The sequence below is a fragment of the Ischnura elegans genome, chromosome X (genome assembly GCF_921293095.1).
Source record: "Ischnura elegans chromosome X, ioIscEleg1.1, whole genome shotgun sequence".
Classification (NCBI taxonomy): Eukaryota; Metazoa; Arthropoda; class Insecta; order Odonata; family Coenagrionidae; genus Ischnura; species Ischnura elegans.
The window spans coordinates 74970185-74995042 of NC_060259.1; the positions used below are offsets into that span (position 1 = coordinate 74970185).

Below are 24858 nucleotides of genomic sequence, written 5' to 3' on the forward strand. Positions count from 1 at the left end.
ATAAAAATAATAGACGTAAATCAAGGGAATTATGGTGGTTTTCTTAAATTAAAAATACACTTCACAGAAAATGGAGAGGAAGAGCTCATAATGAAAGAGATTTTGCAGGCGAAACATTATTCAATACACTACACGATATGTTCCGTTGCTTTCACATATATTTCAAGTGTGAACACAGCAAAATCTCTTTAATTTATAATGGAACCGTTCCACCACATTTCACCTGAAAAATAAAGTTTTATAAGAAGAGCTCTGTTTTAACTCCGTACATTACCGCAATTTTGGTAAGTACAAACCACAGTAATAAACACGTGAACCTCATTTCCTGCAATGGAGTGAAATGCATGACGACTAATTCATGCTCCCAAAACCTAGACGAATCGAATATAATCTCATAATTTATTACGACGTGCATGTTCGTATCAGTTAATAAAGTATCCATCGCTTTTGTTGGGAGATTCTTATTTGGCCGATGGCGTTTCCTTGAAATAAAATCAATTGAAAATTTCGAAGAGTATCCTAGAGGTAAAATTTGTTCTTCAAAATGGGATAATATTTTGAATACCGTCAACTTGGGGTGGCGACGTATTTTCGAACCAATTCGTCAAACCAATCTTCAGATTCATGGCAGTTGATGCTGACGATGAGGACGGGGAATCGATTTCCATCAAAATGCGAACGTTCGTTGCTGAACGTCAGAACCCGTTACGTGCTACATCGGGATTCTGCGTATCTGCACATATGAAACGGCGATAATAAGGGGGGATTGTGCGTCTTGGAATTGCCGAATCGACACAAGCATTCCCACACGTCGCAACTCCATTGTCCCTACCGCAGCGCCGGAAATATCCCGAATATGCCCATCGAGACTGTGGAGAGGTGGATGGATTCGCAAATTGCTGTCCTGGCATCCCCACTCACTAATCCAATCCCCTCCTCAGGCTCCTAGCACTCAGACAAGATAGGAAATATACAAGAACTGCCATGAGAAAAAAATGGTATAATTGCCATGGGAATTAAATAACCTGGATAGCGTAGAGGTCTGCGCATTTCTCCGGAAAGCCAAAGGTCCGTGGTTCGATTCCCGGTCTAGGGAAATTTTTTCTCATGGCAATTCTTGTATATTTCACCGCCGTTCACGCGGCAGGGTTAGAAATATTAGCCATAACACCGTCTAGGTAACTTCAAGGTTTCGATAGTATAGATACCATGTTCGCTGTTAAGAAATCTTCAGCTTGGTATGTACTAAGTGGATTTTACTTCCCTTTACCAAATAAAGTTGAGTGGAATTTACTCAGCTTCGACATATTTATTCAACCAGGTTCACTGCCTTCGTCCGGGAGAACAGATGCAACTGACTGACCTCGCCCTTCACCCCAACCGCCCACACGCTCAAACCGCAGGGAATGCTGCCGTAGAGGTCATTGGTAACGAAGACACCCACGGGACAAAAACAACTCCGCTCGATGCGACCGGCTGGCCAAGTGCTCAGTATACGCCCAGTGAAAAGGCTGACCATGAAATCATCTCCACAGCTAGTGCTAGTTTTCAATAGTATCATCCTCTATTCAAGGAAATCAGTCCGGAATAGCTAGCGGTGTGCCTTTACGCAGTCACACGCAAGTGCGACACCGCCACAGAGAAAAAAATCGTTCGCATTGACCAGGATACGAAGCCGGATCTCCTGATTACGCGCCAGGTGCCAGCAGTACTATGCAGAGGAAGATGCTGCCATTGTAATTCAAGTGGTAGAACACTCAGCGCGAACACTTAGACCCGTGTTCGGATCCCGGTCAAGGCAAATGATTTTTCCCACGTAGAATTGTCGCACTACAGTGGTATCCATCTAACATCACCTCAGAGATGAAGACACTTGCAGACGCGAGTTTGCGCGCCATAACAGATCCCACAGATGAGACCCATGAATTACCTGATTAAATTACGGAATAATACTATAGCAAACCTAAACATGGATAGCAATGAGGGCTGCATGTGCATCGGATACCCTACCAACGGTAACACGTGCCGCTGACATCAATTTTCTTTATCTTCTAACTGAAGACCATGCATCTTCGGATCACTAAAATTAAGAATAATAATCATAGGCGTTAACTTCTACATCAAGTGTTCCACTCAAAGGTTAGTTTGTAATTTGGATAGAGGAGGATAGCGCTCATTGTTCATCATTTTTATTTTACTGTCGTTTGTGATAGAGGTAAAAAAATAAGACACTCATATCCCCCCTTTCACTATCCGTCGCCAACTTCTCGAGCAATTCGCGATGACAAATCGACGGCCCCAACCCTTTCTCGGATAAGTCGTTGACGTCACAAACTAATATCGAGCGTGTCCCCTCCCCGCTACTGCTAAGCCATGCGCATGGTCCTCGCGCGTTGTTCGTCGTTCACACGCTCGTGACTTCAATTTTTTTAAAGCTCGGTCACCGCGAGTGAAGTTCTTCTCCGGAGGTTACATCCCTATTGCATAGTTATAATTCCTGTTATTTTTCATCCCAAGATGACTACATCAATGATTCACGGTTTGAGTTAACAAATCATAGGAAAAAAGCGCATGAAACAAATGACTACGACACAAAAACTAACAAATGACTGCGCGTTCCAAACATTTCACGCAATTTCAAAATGGCCAATCCTCACACTAATTTTAGCATTAATTTAAACTGATTCTGCCCTAAATTTCTTCAAGTAATATCGATAGATAACCTATGGGCACTGGAATCTAAATGCTCCAAGCTTAAATGAAAGCTAATGCTCCATAAGGATAATTTATTGACAATTTTTCTCTAGTCTTAAGACGGCATATTCGACCCAGTAAGTGGGCGGTATCGCAATGTCATAGAGTAAGCGAACACGTGGGCGAAGGTGCAGAGGTAGGGAGTCGAAGGCAGGTGGGATCCATCAGAATGATTAAGCCACTTCGTCCCTTGCGATTCTCCCACCAGCAACGCTGTGTAGTACAGAGGCAGGTGCGGTAGCGGTCACCATTCTAGGACGCACCTGTCGATTAGGGCGCGGCGAATTTATTTTTAACTTTCGCAGACTTTCAATTTCAACCTTCTGAGCCTGCCAAATGGCTTTTGGGGAAACCCGCGTCAAGATTTAATCCACGAACATTACAAAAGAGGATCCTCAAGTCGGCCTCAAAAAGTGTTGTCGCCCACCGTGCATTTAAATGGGTTTACAAAAGTCGCCACTCCCGTCCCTGACGGACAAATTGTTCCGAGTTACACGAGAAAATAAGGTATGATTAGGGGTATTAACCGGAATTTATACACATGATAACGTGATCTATCAAATTTTATTACTTTTCAATAACATTCCTCGATATTACAAACATTATAATGCAAAATGTTGGAAAAAAGGATCGCATTGCACTCATCACCGCGCCGCGGACATTTTTGAAAGCCGTTTCAAATGCGACCGAATTGGCAACAGAAATCAGCCTTCCATGGGATGGAATTGGGCCTCCTCTATGCAGTCCCCTTGATTTAATCAATGGCGAACGTTTCCTCTCCTATCCGGGACGCCTCATCAGGGCTAATGATCGTGTCGCCTTGATTGAGCATCAGTTTATAGATGCCGGGGGCTGGCAGAGAGTTTTCCGGGCGTCTTTCCTTCTTGAAATGGCTGGTCACCATATTTCACTAATCTCCTGTCCATTGACTATATTGAAGTTGCGTCTAATAGATAAAAGACCCTTAAAATATGCAAGATTTTTCATACGGTCCTATTTTCATTGCGTTCGTTTTGTATTACGAAGTATCCTTTTGCCCCCAGAAAAAAATCCTGGATATGGCCTTGCTTGCACCACCCCCCGAAAGAAATCATGAATCCGCCCCTGTAGGTATTTGAAATGAATCTTCTATTCCTCACAGAATTCATCTACCACCACTGTCACGGCAGAATAATATTTAGAACGATTATTGTATCGAATGACAAAATGATAAAGAGGGATTCAATCACCTATATGAAACAAGTGGCCTGCCGGCGCGGGTTAGGATGTTAATACTGCAATGACTGAAAATTTATATGATATTTTATTAATTTTTAATTTAATTTCATATTAATAATGGAGAAGTTGAGCTGTATAAATATTATAAAAAATTGATTTATTGCTTTCACTTTCACCCAGGGTTAAGTTGGTTATGTGAGCGGTGCGGGGGAGATTTACTGTATTCATACTTTCCTCGGCGCCTCGGAGGCATGCAATGCCTCTCAGCGATTATGCACCTGTGGACTGATATGAGCAGAGAAGTGGCTTTTAGTTATTCATCAATTATTTTTAAATATGGTGACTTTAGCTTGAGAAAGAAAACTCTCACGGGAGAGCCACCTTAAATAAAACCATCATTTAATTTCTCGAGAAATTTCGGGGGCGGCCGTGAATTTATTTATTTTTCACTGAATAATTACGAAAAACGCATGGCCTATTCATAAAAAAATATTATTTTTATATGGTCATAATAAAGGAGTTCATAGCGGGCCGGACATATGCAGACAACCGTAATACGTAACGTGTTCCTTCGCCATTTAGTTCAGCTATAATTTTTCCAAGGACTTTAAGGTTTTTCTATAATTCCGCCGTGACAGTAGTGGTCAACCTGCCACTGCTTTCAGCATGAGTTAAACCTTTCTATCATAATCATATCATCATCATCATCATTAGTCAACAATATTACGATTTGTTTGACGCAGCTCTCCATTCCTCTCTCCTATCCGCTATCTTTTCATAGCGACGTATTTCTTCTCTTTTGCATCCTTTACAACCTGTCCTATGTAACTCATCCAAGGCCGTCCCTTACCCTTTTTCCCTTCCTCCTGACCTTCAACGATAGTCTTCATCAGGCTATCATGCCTCAAAATGTGGCCAAATAAGTTGCCCCGTCTTCTGCTTAAGGCTTTTAGAAGGCTTATCTTTTCTCCCACTATTCTTAACCTTCCTTTCTACGTAAAAATATATACTCTTAGGTCTCTGGAGGTTAATATGCAGCTACATGGTTTAGGAGTATTATTTAGACAACTTCTGCCATTCCTGACTCCAGGGGACTCCGGATGAAGGATTTTTTCTGGAGGGGGCGGGGCACATGGATCTGAAGGCAAACGATCTTATATTTGACATCAAATACAAGATACAACAATTACTACTCGAAATATTCTCTTTATTTTAATATGAAGGTTATTAATGTGAAATTAAATTATTGAACCTCCGTAATACACAAAAAACGATCTTAATGATAATTTCTTGAAGAATTTTGTCAAATATGATTAAAGCACAAATGGTAATATCCACACTATTTTAATATCAATTAACCGACTTAAAATAGTGTGGATATTACCATTTGTGCTTTAATCAGGGATATATCATTATTCCACAAAATTAAGCCGGAAACTATTTCATACGAATTTTGTCAATTTTTTAAAGCGTCTGGGGGGGTGCACGTGCCCCCATTTCCCCCCTCAAAGCCGCCCATGCCTGGATCTGTATCCGAGCCCTAGGGATAGGAAGCTGATATATTAATTGGGTTGTTTTCACCCGAATATAAACCTCGCTTGGACATGGTTCCTTTCAACGCTTACAACTCGACCGGCCACCACGCCCCCTTGCGTCACGTCGGTGCGCCTTTAAGGTCGGCTGTTGCTTTAGCCTTGTGCCCGGGGCCCTTGAGCGTGAAGTTGGCGCAGTTTGGGTGTGAGGAGCAGTCTCCGAGGCTGCTGCGGCCCTCTCGGGGGGACCGCTCACCCCTTGCCACCACCCCCTTATTGCGTCTGGCGGCGGCGCGTCTGCGCACCGCCGGCCATGGACCCCAGAAGACGCCGCCGACGCAGTATCGAGCGGTGGCATCGGCACCCGACGCTTTAAGCGGGCCCCTCCCCCGCGGAGAAAGCGGTTCAGGGACCCTCGCATCCAGCGGAAAGTGAGCGCGTGGATGCTTAGGGTGGAGGAGCCAGGGTTTCGAAGACTATTCTGTATTCGAGAGGTACAAATATGACGCTTCGAAGTGTACGTGCAGGCTTCCTGATAGTGGATATAATAAAAAATAATATTATAATACGAAAGATACTTCGAAATGCTCCTCGACGGGGTGAGTAAAATAAAAATATCCCAGGTTGGGCAGAAGCACAGACACAAAAAGATAAAAAGCACTCACAGAACTAAATTTCCGGAGGTATACATCCACCTTCCTCAGAGTTAGGTAGAAGGCTGAATATTCTTTATCAAGAATGTGTATTACAAAGATGAAAATATCGGCCTAAGACCCCTTAAATTATGGAAAATTTCAAATACGACTGACGGGAAAGTGACATTATATTTTAGACGAACATCTCAAATATCAAAAACAAAAAACTTGGTGCCTACCTATGTAAGATTTGATTCGCTTTCACTCAGAGACAAGGACAATATCTATTGACAAGCAGGCATTAATTTTATCATCATGTTTGGCATACGCCATGAAAATGAGACAGTTATTAATTGCAACATCCGATAATGCAAAGGTAGAATGTTTTTTTTTATTACAATTATGAATTGAGAATGAGAAATAAGTGTTTCCAGGAATAAAATTTGCATCAATATGGTACGAGGAACTTGGTGGTGATTTTTTAAAAGGGAATATATGAATGTGGTGGCACCGAAATCGTATTAACAACTGGTATTACAACGATTCCTGACCAACCACGTTTAAAGTGTTGTAGCCCGAAATATCAAGAGCATACAATGCAAGTTTTAACGGTACTATCTGGGCCGAATTTGATATGAAAATGCTACGTAAAAGATCATCACTATACTACCCTGTCCGCACTCCTTCGAGACAGTGCACTTCAACGGAAAATGCTATCATTTTCAACACTGCAAAATTTGATTAAATGGCTGACGAAATGGAAAGTTATAAACCATTCGATTGCTGTAAACTTGAGTTGTAACATGCGCTCCATATCTCTCGTATTTGCTTTCAATGCTCCAGCAATGTCATATGCTACATCATTACTCCAAATAGAGTTGCGATGGAATAAAATTTGACGCATCACCATCTATTAACAATTATATACTTATGACTTCATAAAAAGGTGTTCTTGCTCAAGAATTCTTCTTTAAGTAGAGCTGAGTGAACATTTTGACGATTCGCCCATTTGGAAAGGGCCCATTCCAACAGAATTCTGTTCTCAGATTATTAATATCCTTAACGCGGAAAATATTAACAACTAGGCACGCGATTACCCTCTATGTACATCTCGTGGCCCTAGCACACGTTGAGCTTCTCCTATAACCCTTCCACATGAAGTTAATACTTATAATAGTTTATTGTTTCTAGGGAACATCTTTGGGCAATTTATTTCTTGAAGCTTGCATCCTGTAACGTTAATTATTTATATTTAAAAGGCGACGAGAGAGAAAAAATTATGTACTAACCAATTCACCTGGATATCGCTTTAGGAAAATAGGTTTTAGGCTATTTACTCGGGAGTGTTCACGGTAGCCTGTGTTGCGTAGAAGGCACCCGGGCAGTAAAAAAACGTCGACGATTTCTTAATATGTTTAGGTTGAGATGAAACAAATATCTCTTGAAAGTTTAAAACAGCTGGCGTGGCTTGTGTTGGGTTGAGAGGGTTTATGCATTTTTGACCTCTTTTTCCTTTTCCATCTAAAAATATGAAGAATTGAAACTACGAAAGCCCGTGAGATATAATCTCTCTTCTCGATCACACGAAGAGCGACACGAGAAAAGTGCCTCGTTAAATGCTCTTCATTCTACTTTCACAAATTGCTATCCCCGACCTACGCTCCGCAATCACTATTCTGCTCATTAAAGTTTCTAAGCACGTACCAAAGGCATACACGGACCATTCGGTAGCCGAGGAATAGCAAGCAAAATTGCTCGTACCCCACTAGCGGCAGGCGTGTATCAGAGGGCGTTGGCACCCCAGCCGTGAAAGGAAGGGTACAGGGGAGAGGCCGGGCAAGGGTTTCAGAGCAAAGGGTAAGAGGGGGGTTGAGTTGATCCCACAAAAATTTTATTTCGCAGAGTTGAAACATCTGCTCCCCTACCCTTTTCTCTTTTAAATAAGTCCCACCACAGAGGGTGATAATATCGGAGGGGGAAGGCAAACGTTTCAACTGTTTGGTGTAAAGAACTCTACGGAAAGGGTAAATATCGTAAACATAAGCCAATGCTTTCTCATAAATGTAATTTTATCTCATTGCCAGTATTTGTTTTCAAGATTAGATAGCCGACTCTGTTGCTATTTACTGTTAAAGAGGGTTTCTGAAGACATAAGTTACATCAACGTATCCTTTTCACCAGAGAATTTTCGGACAACGCTTTGAAGTTTCTTTCAACGAATCTATACTTGGAATTACTGAAAGAAAAGCTAACTAACATTATGTGTACATGAATTTTTTTATCGTTAATCACCTAATAGTGAAAATGTGATTGCAAACTTTATTGATCTATCAAATGCACCTGTTCGCGCCAGAAAACGATTCAAAATTCCCACTTGTAGAAAACTATCAATCATCCACTATTAATTCTCATGAAAGGGTCATTATCGTCACTGGTCAACAATCCTCGGATTGGTTTGACGCAGTTCTCCACTCATTCTCCGATCAGCTAATCTTATCACACATTATTTCTTCCCTTTCATATCATTCTTTTCCTGTTCCATACATTTTGTTCGAGGCCTTCCTTTTCCTTTCTTGCCTTCCACTTGTCCCTCAACGATTGTCTTCATCAGGCCATCATATCTCAAAGTATGGCCTATCAGGATATTTCACATTCTTAACAAGGCTTTTCATAAGGCCTCTCTTCTCTCCCACTCTTCTTAGGATTTCTTCGTTACTAACTCAGTCGATCCATTTGATCCTCATCATTCTTCTGTAGCGTCTCCTTCCGAAGGCCTCCAGCCTTGATTTTTCAACTGCTGTCCTTGTCCATGCCTCAATTCCGTAGATTAGCGTACCCCAAGTGTAAGTTATGATAACGATGATTTCTATTACAATCAATTTATCTCAGTATTTGTGTTCAAGGCGAGATAGTCGACTTTGGGTCCAATATTTTGTTGTAGTGGGTTTCTGAAGACATAATTAACATGAACGCACCATTTTGACAGGGGAATGTTTGGAAAACGCTTTCCTTAACAGGCGATTAAAAGGATTTACAAGTCTAAGCTTCGAATCACTCATTAAAAATATAGCACAGAAGGATAATTAACAGTCTATTCGTATGCAAAAAATTTTATCGTAAATCACCAGAATATCGCTATGAAAATGTGATAACAAACGTTACTGATGCAACGATTTAAGCTGTACATTAAATGGGTAGCTATCAAGATGCTCTTAATATGCGAGGGAATATGTCGCCCTTACAGGTTTTCGGAGTGCGGTAGCGAAACTTTCTCAACATATGGTTCGTTTCCTTTCTTAAGATCACCAGTGAACACCCACGAAATTCTGAGAATCAGACTGCGGGAAAATGAAATAAGATTTGAGAACTCCAGACGCTGCGGTTAATTTCTCAACTTCATAACTACAGGTGCACCACTCTCGCCTAGATACAGGTTTATTGGTGGTGTACTTTCAATTTTTTACCACCGAGATCCTTCGCGCCTTACTATATCAGGTAATTTTCTATAAACATACTACTATTACTATAAGTGCTCATTATAAGAGGCATTCTAGTTTTTTGTGCATAATACCATAATACTATATAAATGCACACGAGCATATTATTATTTTTAATTACAAACTTTTTAAATTTTTTTAATAAAAAAAATTTCAACCTAAAGTTTATTGATTATTTTGTGTCGAATTTCGACTAAAGTCGAATGAAAATTAATAACCTGATTAATTCTTGCATCTAGAAATAAAACGTACTATTTGACTAATAAAGTGAGAGTAAGGTCCGCTTAAAAAATTCAAGTGTTGAACCTCAAAAAGATAGCAGGTATATGTGGGAGGGTGACCGACAGCTGTGTAAGACAGCAGACATAAGTGTCACGAGGAACGGTAGGGAGGAAAGGGTGGAGAGAAACCCGGCGTCGTCATTACGGATGAGAAAGTAAAAGAAAGGTGCAATTTCGCACTCGTCCGACCACACCTTGAATATGCAGCGAGCATTTGGGATCCAATGCTGAAAGACATTACCCGTGAAATGAATAAAATACCTAGGAAAGCTCCGCGATTCGTGAAAAACTGCAACGGGCGTACCGACAGCGTTACAAAGATGTTAAGTGAATAGGCTGGGAGCCGGTAGAAACTCAGAGGCTGCGCGATAGGCTTAGATTGCTTGAACAATTGGGAATGGATATCTTTAAGAGCGACATGGAGTACATAATATTAGAGCCGCACTATATTTCCAGGTTCGATAGAAGCGATAAATTAAGACAGATATTTAGCCGAACGGATAGATTTGGGAATTCGTTTTCCCCCGAACGATGAAGGACTTTAATAAATGCTAGTCGTAATTTTTTTTGAGAATTTTCTTTTCGTATGTATATGGCTGGTGTCCTAACACACCCTGCCACACGCCTTTTATGTGGCTAAAGGGGTAGTAGGGATACTACCTCGAAATAAATATCTCCATAAATATAAATCTTTACGCATGAATTTATCCTAAGTTCTCTATTGCAATATTCGTGGTCCTCTTTGCTGTCATCGACAATTCAGTTGAGCAGACAGAGCAAGGCGAAGGGAGTTCGGGTTTGTGGGGTGACTATAGTGTTAGCTTCCCGTCCTGTGGGCCCGGGTTCAAATCCCGGCGGTGGCAGAGAATTTTCAGAGACTCTCCGATCCCTGCTTGAATGCTGTGTGAGGAATGCAACGCATATTTCAAGCGCAACAACAGTGTTTGGAACCCTCATGAAAAAGGCTAAATAGCAGAATTAGAACGGGTGCAAAGAAGAGCTGCCAGTTATGTGAAAGGTCGTTACGATAGTCTTGTTAGTGTAACTGACCTCTTAGATAAACTCGGATGGGAATGTCTGTCGGACCGTAGATTGAAAAATAGTTTAACCTTTGAGATAAATTCAAAAGCAGTGTCTTTTCTGACGAATTTAACCATATCTTACGGACGCCAACATACTTCGGAAGATCAGATCATATAAATAAAATAAGAGAGATAGATTTTAGAACAGACAGGTTCAGATTGTATTTTTTTCCACGATCAATAAGAGATTATAACGGCAGCGATGGAACTCATAAATATATTGCATGACTTGTAGCGTAGCCTACTAACCTATGTAAAACTTAATGCATGTTTCTTAATTTTATTATTATTTCTAACAGCATATGGTAGTATAATTTGTTAGTATGTGTGACGTTTTGGACCGTGTGGTGTGCATGTGGGAGTCCAATTGCATGCTGCATACTGGTGATTGATCACCCCATGCCAAACACCCTAGAGGTGACTCGCAGGGTATTATGTAGATGTAGATGAACACTCCGTGCGTCGGATGGGACGTAAGGCCGTGGTCCCCTTGGCGCCTTTCGTTAGGAGCAGGCTAATGCCGACGCCAGGTTTCTCTCCAGCCTTCCTGCCATAACCTTCCCTCATGGGTCAAAAGACCTCAGCTGTCCGTCGCCACCTCCATCTACCATACCATACCGGCAAGGCAAGGGTGTTGGGAGAGGGATGATCACCCCCGTGAGGACTGCATAGAAGAGGCCCAGTTCCATTCCATTTCAGGCTTTTCAGCGGAGAAAGCAAGGATAGAGGCCTTCGAAATGTGGTGCTACAGAAGAATGATGAAGATCAAATGGATCGACCGAGTTAGTAACGAGGAAGTCCTAAGAAGAGTAGGAGAGAAGAGAAGCCTCATGAAAACCTTAATAAGAAGACGGAACAACCTTATAGGCCACATCTTGAGACATGATGGCCTGATGAAGACAATCGTCGAAGGACAAGTGGAAGGCAAGAATGGAAAAGGAAGACCTCGAACAAAATATATGGAACAAGTAAAGAGAGATGTGAAAGAGAAGAAATACGTAGGTGTGAAAAGATTAGCTGATAGGAGAATAGAGTGGAGAGCTGCGTCAAACCAATCCTAGGATTGTTGACCAGTGATGATGATGACCAGGCTTTTATGTGGTCACTTTGGTCGCATTTTAACCCATTAATCCCCAGCGTTGCGCTAACGCAACATTATTGAATCCTAATTCTCAGAACAAGTTTCTAGTTCAGAATAATTTTTTTTCGATTTACTAACTTTTTTTAAGTATCTCTAGTTCCAATTTTGTCAATTTCACCAACATTTTCATTCACATAATTGTATTTTGATTACTAATGGCGTTCGGCATAAAAATCGGTGCGCACATACGAGACACATACCCCAGCATGTCCATCAAGGCAGAATGGGGCATTTCCTCCAAAGGAATACTGATAACTCCCGGCTAAGATGCCGAGTGTGCGAATCAAGATAAAAAATAAAAGATGTAACCCAAATTTTAAAAAATAACTTTTTTAACATTTATTTACCCGAGTCTTCCCGGCGTTGCGTATACGCAGCATAATGAAAAATCATATTATAAGAAGAACATTGTTTTTTTTTCCAAAAATTCGTCTTAATTATGCCAAAATAAATCGGAAAATGAGAAACAACCGAAGTTAAAAGCCCTACATGCAGTCTGGGGAATAATGGATAAATCGGTTTTCAAAAATGTCCGCAGGACGGCGGTGAGTGCATTGCGATCAATTTTTTTCACAATTTTTTGCATTATTATCTTTGTAATTGCTAGGGACAGCATGGAGGAGTTATGAATTTGACTAATTACATAATAATTAATGTAAAAATTTCGGTCAACAATCCTAATTATACCTTATTTCTTCGAGAAACTCGGATCAATTTGTCTGTCAGTGACGCGATTGGAGACTTTTGTAAACCCAATCAAATACGCGGTGGGTTACAACACACTATGAGGTTTACTCGACGATCCACTTTTGCAATATTCGTTTACACTCTTATCGAAAATCATTATTTCGATCCAAAGCAAAGTCGTCACCATGTGAAATCTACAGATGGTCCACGAAGTCACCATGAACTCACCCCGGCCACTTTCTCTCTCCTATGATAAGATACTGCGACAACTTTAGCTCCACTTTTTCCTACCTAGGATACTTTCCAAGTTCATGCCGAGCCACATTTCTTACTCCAGCAATCCATTGCTGTCTAGCCGCTAGCGACATAAAAAAAACTCACGACGGCTAAGATGAGAAAGAAACAAGTTGCTACTCTCGCTCGTACTCGGGATGCACCGCAACTTTCACGTCACACGTGCCCACAATGCAACGTGGGAGAGGAGGGGTGAGTACTATATAGGGTGGTTTCCTATAATTATTTTATTGCCTATATCGAAAGATTATTACTCCTGGAGTACGTATTTCACGCTTTTAGATTTTTTAATGACGATATCCATTTTTCGCGATTAAATGAAAAGTGAAAAATTTCAAGCGCGCAAAAACGCAACGGCTAAGTATGAATGATGGAAAAACACCGCGTGACGTCGTTCTGGTTCCCGCTTCCGCAAGTGAGGTGACCTTGGGGCGAAGCTTTGAGCGCTGATACGACGCAGGATGCTAGCAGGTAGCAGAGTACCCTGCTAGCTGGTAGCGCTTGGCTCAAATAATGATTATCAATACCTTATCAAACGAAGAAAACTTTCCGACCTTAGCCAGTTTTAATAGGTGATTATTAAGACATGTTTCCCTGAGCTCTGTGCCTCATGCATGCATTGGTAATCTCAGACGATGTAAAACTCGTATAGAAACTAGGTCCCTGTGACGTCACGTGGAGTGGCATCGCATGGCCGCCAATCTGGCCTTTTTCAAATGAGGATAAAATTGACCATTGCCATTCGTCTAAACTGGTATTTCTAAAACCAAATAATTTGTATATTATGAATACACTAATGGTGGGTAACGAATTGCAATCAATGCCTTTCGTTTTCTTTGATGAAGGGAACTACCCTATCCCCTCACCCCAATCCTGAGTGTGTAAAACCATGAATATTGCAAAAGAGGATCCTCAAGTCTGCCTTTAAGTATGTTGTCAAACACCGCGCATTTAAATTAGTTTCCTGAAGTCGTCACTCGCGTCGCTGATAGGCAAATTGATCCGAGTTTCACGGAGAAATGAGGTACAATTGAGGCTATTAACAGAAAATTACATTCATGATGATGTGATTTATCAAAATCATAAACCTTCAATTCTATTTCTAGCATTTGCAAATATCATACTGCAAAATATTAGGAAAAAGGAAATCGCATTGCACTCATCACCGCGCCGCGGACATTTTTGAAAACTGATTAAAAAGCGACCGAAGTTGCAACAAAAATGGGATGGAATTGGGTCTCCTCTATGCAGTCTACTTGGTGTAAAATTTCCATAGCAGTGGCTTGATCCGAGGCGAGCTCTTCCATAACCTATGGTAATCAACCTTCGGGAGAATCAACTGGTGAGTGAGTCGGTACGTGCAAAAATTTAGCAACAAGAAAAAAATCTTCAACATTGGCAACGGAAATTTCTCCCTAGTAATTTCTCAACGGAAATTTCTCCGTTAGTCAATATGAGCGAAATGAGTTTTATTTCTATTCTAATCATACCCGCGTGCATTCAGCGTCGATTTCTCCACATTGCTTGACCGGAGTCCACTGGACACTCCTTTCACAGAGAAACATTTTCCACGGTTAGCATTCCATGAAACAACTCCCATCAAGATACAGCATTGAGGAGCTCTAAAGAAATTTTTCAATGTTAACGGACTGTCACAAAAAAGACAAGAAAAAGTAATTAGCCATGCTTTGCTCTGTTTTCGACTTTCGTTCACGATTCTCGACAACAAATATGATTAACATCAAAAGAATATAAATAGTGAAAGTAATGAAAGAATGATTTTCTGAAGTGGCATGAAAAAATATGGAATGCGCGAAGACCAAACGTGGCGCCGGTTGCTGGAATCGGAAAAAAGTAGACTAATTTTTCAATGAATGGGAGTAACTGAAGCAGGCGAGATGGTCGAAGGACAAACAAGGTGAAAAAGGAGATGGCACTTTTTGCACAAATTCATTGAGCAATGTACGACGCGTTACGACCCTGATTCTCAAGTACCCTGTGAATTTGTCAAATTCTGAGCTGTATTTATACTATTTGGATGAGTTTAACTCAATGAATGGCTTTGGACCGGAGACTATCTGACCATGGATGTTGACCATCAGTGGTGCCGACCCCATGGGGCCTGAGGGGGCCCGAGCCCCCTCAAAAATTCGTTATGGGTGTGAGAAAAAAATGTGTCAGGCTTGTCGATTTTCCCCGGAGTGTCCAGATATCGAGATTCGAGTTATCACGGTTCTATTGTTGATTATATGACTCTCCTTAAATGCTTAAAAAACTTAAAACTCAATACTATAAAATTTCTCGGGGCAAGATCCCTGGTTTGGGCCCCCACAATATTTTTTCTAAGTCGGCACCCCTTTTGACCATTAATGTGTGCATGCGATGCTATGGAAATGTGGATACGTATTGACCAAGTGGATGAGATCAAAACGTCGAAACTTTTTGGCTTTGGGAGCAGTTCATAGTTGGATTATTTTTCCTCATAAATATGTGATCCGCATAATTTCCCTGATTATCAGCATGGTTTGGCATTTGGAGGGGGAAACCGATAGCTAAGGCCATTGCCAACATAAGGAAAGAATGGAGGAGATAACCCCAGCGACGTCATTAGCTTGCTCTTAAATATAGGTGCTCCGGTGGCATTGGATTAACATCCCATCCGACCGACGGAGTATTGTATTTGAAGTATCACACTCAAGCAGGTTTTGGGTATTATCTGAAAAGTCTGTGTTATCGCCGGGATTCAAAGCCAATCCCTCGGGATGGGAAGCCAACACGTAAGCTACCATTTCAAACCCGATTCAAAGAGCCCTAAATTTCAACTCTGGTGATGGTATGCTATACCGAAACCAAGGTCGGATTCATGAAAAGAGTGGCCTATCAACCAAGTTATTTTTATCTCTACTTCATGAAGCAAAAGTAACGCCGCAGACGGTGTCAATATATCCAAAAACACGAAAAATTTTATCACGAAAAAATCATTCAGATTTTTGCAAGCCCATCAACAAGAAAACGCCATGTTGTAAGGTACACACAAATTGAGGGTAGCATGATAAGTTCGTACTGTACGGACCTCAGCATTAAGCTCCCGTGAGGTGGTTATAGTTTTGCCGAAAGGCGAAATCCCTGTTGTCTAGAGACGTTTGGAAACCGTCGGTGGTCGCTACGCAGCAGGGGCTCTGGAAAGGTGAAGGAGGCACGACCTCCCGCTGCGAGGGACTGTTTGCTGGGACCAAAAGTCAGACCCAATGCATTTTTCACGTAAGCTCGGCAGTAATCGGCAACTCAAAACGGGAGAATGGGCGAACGGATGGGAGAGATTCCTTGGCAAGACGAGAGTAGGAATATTTCTTATTCCACCGCCAGCATTTCCCTGCTTTTGAAGTCGCAACTATAGACCTAAGGCTACGGACCCTCGTAGCGGACAGACGTATCCTTAAGCCGCGTTTACACTGAAGTTTAAAAAAAGTGTTTCAAAATTTTGTTTGAAACAATCGTTTGAAACAGTCGTGAATTGCGGGCGGACGGAAGCTTCAAAAACTTTATAAGAATATCCAGTGAGGATTTTGAATACATAATTTTAATGATTGGTCAGAAAATTTCCAAAATGGATAAAAATTACCGAATGGCCATTTCTATAACAGAAAAACTAGCCGTAACCTTGCGCTTTTCAGCTACTGGAGATTCTGGGGTAGCGGGGGAAATGTTCCTGTTTCATGCTTCAATGGCACATAGTTAGCGAAACAGGCGCTTCAAACAAAAATTTGCAACACACTTTGAAACAAAAATTTCTGTTTCAAACACTGAAAAACTGTTTGCAATAGCGAAATGTTTCGTCTACTAATGCACGCTTTTTGAGATATTATCAATTTTTGCTTGAAGCAAACGTTTCAAACTCCGGTGTAAACTTGGCGTTAAGCTCTCATCCAGGAAGCCAAATCCAAAGTGGGACTTCCTCCGAAAAAAAAATATTCGTTCATGATTTAAATCCGGTACAATGACAACATTACCTACTTCAAAAATTTAACCGTATGTATATCGGAGTGGATTGACCGAGTAAGGAATGAGGAAGAAGAGGTGCTAAGATGAGTGAGAAAAAAATAGTCTCAGAAGAGAAGTCTTCTAAAAACCGTAAGGAGAAGACGGGACAGCTTACAATTAGTTGAGCACATTAAGAGGCATAATGACCTGATGAAACAACTGTACACGGACAGTTGAATGGGAATAAGGGTAAGGGACGGCCCCGAATGAGTTACATGGAACACATCATAGAGATTGTGAAAGAGAAGAAACACGTCCCTATGTAAAGGCCAGGGCATAGGAGGGAGGAATGGAGAGCTGCGTGAAACCAATCTTAGAATTGTTGGCTTATGATGATGATGACACGTATTAGGTCAAAATTTTGCCGTTGCATTTTAAATCTACTGGTTAACCTAATAGAAAAACAAATAAATATATCCAAGATAGGTCATAGTGAAATCATCTTCACAGCAATGCTAGTATTTTGGAATACGACACATTCCAACAAAAGGATCAACATGGATGGAAATGGATTGAAGGAAAAATACCCAATACCAACTTAACATCCACTGAAATTCCTGCGTAGGTTTCCGCGGCGATGATCATGGTGAAGAGGGTCCTGGCCAATCAGCGCCCAGGGGCCTGCCTATATAACTCGGCGGAAAATTAAGCTTCTCCACTTCGACCTGAAGACGGGAGCAGGATGGCTCTCGAAACCGTCGTCACCCAAAACCGACGAACGCGGCTGGAGCGCCCGGAAACCCATACGCACCATTAACATCCACTGTTTACCAGTCGCGCAAAATGGAGTGAAAAAATAATCACAACGCCACTCTGTGGAGAAAACGTGAACATATTACCACTGAAAACAGCGGAAAATTTTATTTCAAGACCTACCTTCAATGTTTTCATTTGGGTCTGAACATTAAAAGGAGTTGGAAAATTGTTCGATTAATTTGAAATGGTTCGACGCCGGGAACAAGATGTCTGGAGACAAATATTCATTTCGTGCCTCAATACTATCGAGCGGCAATGTTCCCGATCCATATAATACGTCTTTGATGTATTATGAGAAAAACTGATGGCTACATCAATCAGTCAAAGTGATATGCATGTTGAGGTAGGTTTCCATGAAAAATATTTCACTCCCCACCATTTTTTGGGACTGCGGCCCTCTTGATCTCTCCGGATTTCATTTTTTCAGTTCGTAACACGCCTCCACCCACTTGAACACAAAAAAGTCTTTTCCCACCCCTTCTACCATAGAATCTTTCCCGCTTCAACGGACCACAGCATTTCTCCCGTACACTGTAAGCACCAACTACTTCTATCTTACTCCATCAACGCCCGTTTCTTTTTTCTCCCGCGAGGACTTTTTTTATAAAATGATTAAACATTTCGTGATTAATAGGAATCTCTCGCGTGAACAGCGATGATATTCACACGAGTTGCGGTGAGAAGTGAAATGTACCTGGAGCGATGATAATCGAACCACATTCCCACGGTAATCAATGATCCTGGATATCGTAGTGGCCGTCGAAATGCTGGGAACGCAATACCCGTGGTACATTTTTTTGTTCAGGTGTTTCTCATAATAATATTTGCATGTTCTATCCCCAGTATTTGACGACCTCAGAATTTGAGAACAATTTCATTCATTCGCTTGACATCTTGCAATTGCTATGACAAATAAATTACAAACGATCACAAAAAAATAACAAATTATAATTATGCTCCAAAATTAAATTACACTCAGTTGACAGCCAAAACACATTTGTGAGGGTAATTTTATGATAGAGCCTCATTTCTAACCGAGCGTCAATTTAACCAAAGTTAGTCACTCTAATAACCAACTTTGACCTATGATTACGCAGGTGTTTCTTTATATACTTTTTGTCATAGATATTGGACTAAAACATAAATGCCAAAAGCAACGGTATGCCTTTGATAGGCATAGATAATAATATCTGCTATTATGCTTACAACGAGAGCTCATTACCAAAGTAAATGCTGCTAGGCAAACGGCATTTTAAAAAGGAAATCAATTGACTCTGTTTCAACAAAATAGCAACCCGGTCTCACGATAGAACAGGCTATAAATTACAGGGATAGAGACAACGTGGTTCTTATAGGATGCGATGTTCACTCCACACACATTTTTATCTATTCCCTTTTTTTAATACGCTACGTTTCAACAATTTAGAGCTGTACCAATGCTTCTCACAGTACTAGTAGTTGACTCCAATCAAGGGGCAATTTTATTTAAACAAAAGCAAATACAGATGATTCAATTCGAAGATAGAATATTATCAATTCATGGTAAAACAAAAAATAAAAAAACAAAAAAAATATTATCAATTGCATATGTTACAAAAACCTTTCTTTTCCTAGTTCAGTGTCCGAATTCAAATGTGCCCCGTATATAGTTGATTCGAAAACGGATATTTGAGTTTTCTTTCGATCACTCAGTCACTCAGTAATGAAACTGTCAAGTTGGTTTCGAAAGGTCAGGGTAGAGCTCATCTTGGGTCGAGCCACAGGCTTATGAACTTCACACGTTAAGAGTAGGAAGACCACCCCCTTTTTCCTGGGTTACTTCGTACTTAGAGGATTTTTATCTTTTTCCAATAATATTCACTTGGCGTTTAAGATTGGATCCGCTACGAATAGCAGTTCTAAACCCTGATTATTACAGTACTGCCATAAAAATATCCTCCTCAAGTACCTTGAGATTAACATTGGTTTTCCTGGCTCCCCTGATTACATCGAATCTGATTTAGTTGACCAGGTTGGAAACCTCAATTTCCATCCACCTTCTGACCATTGGTTTCGTTTGGTGAGGATAGAGCTCATCCTGGACAAAGCCGCAGGATTATATTTTTCCCGATAACATTTTATAGCTTAACAAGATTAGAGCCGCTACGACTCTCAATTTAAATCCCTGATTCTCACGGCACTGTCAAAAATATCTCCCCCTCAAGTACTTTGATGTAAACAATGGTCTTTCTGGCTCCCCCGATAACATCGAACCTGATTTGGTTACCCGGATGGGAAACCTCAATTTCCAACCACCCTCCCGACTGATAAATGATTCGTGGGATTATGATACGAGATCCCACGGAGTGTTTTCCCCCCCAACCGGCGCCAAATTCTATTCCCTCCGGCCATAAAAGACCCGAGCCATCTCTATTGAAATCGACTCACTTTGTTGGCGCCGGCCGGCCGACAACCGTGCAATGCGTGCTGGCTTTAACCGGCGTCGGTCGTGACAGGGGCGAGAGCAAGCAAGTTCCGTGGAAATTTGCAGAGAAGCGGGCTGAGCCAGTCGGTTCCAGGCACACGGGCATTGATTTCGGCGTCGGGAAAGGGGGGGTGGCACACGATACAAGGGGTCTGGGAGCTCGCGCAACTCGTGATCGCTTTGCAACCCCCCCCTGCCACAGGTCTCGAGTCGATAGCTCACAACTTTGGCAAGCTCCAGACGGCGCAATCCGTGAGCTTGTTTTAGAAAACCATTTGAGGCGTGTGTCAATTTGCTTCTGAAACAACTTTCCAGAAGACCTAACTCGATCGTTCCGATCATAAAATATAGCCTGTAACGTTTTTTATTTTCTCTTCAATGGTTCACAAATAAGAAGAAAGATCTGAGGTTTTCCCGGCGTATGATGTTGTTGAAGTTATTTCGGGTTTCCCACCGGATAAGGTTCTCCATCTCTGCCGACGTTTCGATGGTCGTGTCGTCCATCGTCATCAGGGCTGGATCAGAGCCCTGATGACGATGGACGACACGACCATCGAAACGTCGGCTGAGATGGAGAACCTTATCCGGTGGGAAACCCGAAATAACTTCAACAAGGTTCACAAATAAGTTTCCTGGTTATAAGACAATTACTTATACCACTTATTTTTTTATCAGAGCGCGACCCGGGTTTCAATGAATTATCATCAACTTCAGGCGCAAATTATGACTATTGATTGATAAACACTTAATATGCAACTGCCATAGGAGCGACTTTAAAATTAATATTTTAAAATTTTGCAATGACCGCCGTGTACTGGACTCTAGGGAGCAGTTAGAAATTTTAAAAATTATTGAAAGTCAGGACAGTACTCTTATAAATGAATTACTCTGCCCATCTTTTTCCCCTATTCTGGCGTCCGTTTTAAAATTCATCAAGTAACTAGGTATCAGTAATAAGATAAACAAATCATAATTTGCGCCTGAAGATGATGATAATTCATTGAAACCCGGGTCGCGCTCTGATAAAAAATAAGTGGTATAAGTAATTGTCTGATATCTTGGAAACTTATAATGGAATACCACAAAGTAAATCAAGAGTTAGTGAATTTTGGTTCACAAATATTTTTATTACACTTTTCAAAGAAGCTCGGGAGCAAAGACACACCCGCACGCCACAACTATTGATATCCAACTCCTCCTCCTACACTCCCTCCCGCGCCGTCAACAACAATTGCCCCACTCCACCTCTGCTGCTCATTATTGCCCGCTTCATTTTCCTCCTCCTATCCATCGTCACGCCAAAATCCAACTCAAAACAACTCAAAACTAGGTGTTACAAGCCTAACTTCTCCAACCCAAGAGTTCAGCGGTTCGGAATTATTTCGTGGAGTTTCTTCGAACATTGTTTCGAACGTTTAGCATTGATCAAGGCCTTGCTCACCGTGCTCTGGCCTTCAACATGTTCTCTCATTTCGAAGGTGAAAAGAAGGCAGCATAGCCTGTCTAAACCAGTGTCGATCATTATAAAACCTGGCCGATGCTACGTTAATTATCTTTTTCTTTTCAAGTGCAATGAAAGTAGAATGAGAGGGCGATGTTGAAACTTGATAATTCTCCTTTTCCGATATTTTATTTCTAATGGAAGCAAAAAAACCAACAAGCAACATGAAAACAAAAAACTATCGCCTTTTTCAGCTAATTAGAGACATCATATGACCTAGAAATTTACCATAACAGCTTCTGAATGTGCCCAAAACGGTATCGATGACGACAGATAAATTGTTATGCATAAAATTCCATGATAAAATATTCAATGGACATAGCCGTCCGATAAAATATCACAATATATTATTTATAAAAATCCCAATATCACGATTAATCAGCCGATATTTCATCGGGATGCGATATTGTTTCGGGCGATATATTCAGTTTCTATATCGTTATTTTAACACCGATATTTATAGGTCTGGATTAGGTGACATTATCCATCGTACCTACTCGCCAATTCCATATTAATCCCATACATAAATATTCTATACATTCGTACTCCAATATTGCAGTTTTAATGTCGCCCACGCCAACTCCTTCGTACACACACGGGACCGGTCACCGTGACAAACAGTCCCACATCACATGTGTCCGACACACACCACTGCGTATTCATTCGAGGCGGCAAGTAGGGACACTCCCATATGACAGAGCCGCGTCGTCGAGTCTGCCTCGTAAATTTTTCGCGTTCGCGGGGAACCGCGGGTGTCCGGCGACTTAATGACCTCGCCTCGGCGGAAGCGGATGCCGTTGGCCCGTAAGGTGCGACGCCACCTCGCGGCGCAGGAAATGAGCGGGGAAGGTGTCGCGGCGGTGAGGCGCTCCCTGCAAACAAAACACGATCGCCAGGCGACACGCCCGCGGACTCGCTGATGGCGACGCGCGCGGACGATTGCGTCACTCCCGCTTCCGGTCACCGAGGCTGCGGATGGCCGCGGGGAGAGACGTCGGGACTTAGGCCGTCAGCCGCGGGCCCCTGTCAGTAAAGTCAACTCCTACATCCACTACGGGGTAATTTAATTATTTTTCATTGTATCGCCCATGAAATTCTTAAATTGACAAATATCTCCGCGAGCCCATCCTCCCTCGCTCACCCGCCCCTAAACCTAAAAGGTCAAACTATCACCCAATTAAGCTTTGAAAAATCGGCTTGAGACAAAGATAATAATAGTAGTTTCCTTCACCAAATAAAACGAAAGGCATTGATTGCGATTCGTTACCCACCAATAGTGTAATAATAAAATACAAAGTATTTGGTTTTAGAAATACCGGTTTAGACGAATGGCAATGGTCAATTTTAACCGCATTTGAAAAAAGGCCGGATTGGCGCCCATGCAATGCCACTCCACGTGACGTCACAGGGACCTAGTTTCTATACGAGTAGATAGGAGTTTAAATCGTCTGAGATTGCCAATACATACATGAGGCACAGAGCTCAGGGAAACGTCTCTTAATAATCACCTATTAAAACTGGCTAAGGTCGGAAAGTTTTCTTCGTTTGATAGGGTATTAATAATCCTTATTTAAGCCAAGCGCTTACCAGCTAGCAGGATACTCTGCTACCTGTTAGCATCCTGCGTCGTATCAGCGCTCAAAACCTCGCCCCAAGGTCACCTCAATTGCGGCAGCGGGAATCAGAACGACGTCACACAGAGTTTTCGCAGTATTTATACTTAGCCGTCGCCTTTCTTGCGCGCTTGAAATTTTTCACTATTCATTTAATCGCAAAAATAGATATCGTCATTTAAAAATATATAAGCGTGAAATACGTACTCCAGGAGTAATAATCTTTCGATTTAGGCAATAAAAAAATAATAGGAAACCACCCTATTATCGTCCTGTAATCACTCATTCCTAAAATTATTAAAATTTGTTGATAAGGACTTCATACTCGTCTGTAGAGCTACTATAGAAGTATACACTTTCCTTAAAATTTATTTCCGGAGAACTTCTGTAAATTGCAAAATTTTAAAGGCTGAACGTAATAAAGCGACAAAAACCAAAAACAGAAACCCTCTCCCATTTCAACTTTTTTCTCCGAGCTACAATTTGTATTAGGTGTCACTATTTGCCCATGTTTATGAAAATTTTCAGATGCTCATAATGATAGGTTTACTTTTGCAATCCCCGTAAATACAGCTCAACGAATTCAATAAAAATTCCAATGTCGCAACTTGTGCCATCAATACTCCCATCATAGTTAACCCTGACGAGAAATTAGTAAGTTATTAGTACGCAAGGCTTTAGTCGGCTAAATATCCATTTTCAAGGTTAGGAGAACTCAACCGGGCGTTACCACTAATAAACATTTTCCTACTCAAGTTTACTACATGTGAGCATTTTCTCCCTATCACCAAAAGGCACACCTTTAAACGTAAAATAAAATCGAGCCTACAACTACTATATTGCCATTTCATGGAAGATGTCAGCAGTTATCACTCGAGTGAGTTCTACGAGGTTGAACAGGCTGCGCTATGAAAAAATAAGGGAAGTAGCTACCTTCGAATAAGGCCAACGCTATGCGGTTTAGTGAAGCATTGCGACCACGGAAAGGGATACTTTACATATGAATAGGCGGTAAAAACTTGAGCAGGAGGAATATTGCAACTGAAGGTAGCAGATTAGACAAAAAAATGGCACAGCAGTTAGGATATCAGGAAGAGAATTTCCTTGATAATGGATGCGCTAATGAAAATGAAAGAGCTGAAGAGGGTACTGGAGTGTAACACTGTAAGAAAGGAAAATTAAGTGTCTGCTCTTGAGTGTTGGATTATATGGCGAGAAAACGTGGAAGCTGAAGAAAAAGGGCAAGAAAATAGATACTCTAAAGCGCTTGATAGGTGGATATGGAGAATTTGAGGACTGAAAAGGAAGGATCGAGGAATTTCTAGGCAGAGAATTACAAAAAGAATATACTTTTAGAGGAAC

General features: G+C 41.4%; 1 protein-coding gene across 7 annotated transcripts in view; it reads right to left on the reverse strand.

Moving 5' to 3' along the window:
* LOC124171937 (dihydropyrimidinase) overlaps window positions 1-24858 on the reverse strand; it is a 212517-nt gene that overhangs the window by 70595 nt on the left and 117064 nt on the right. The window lies entirely within an intron of this gene.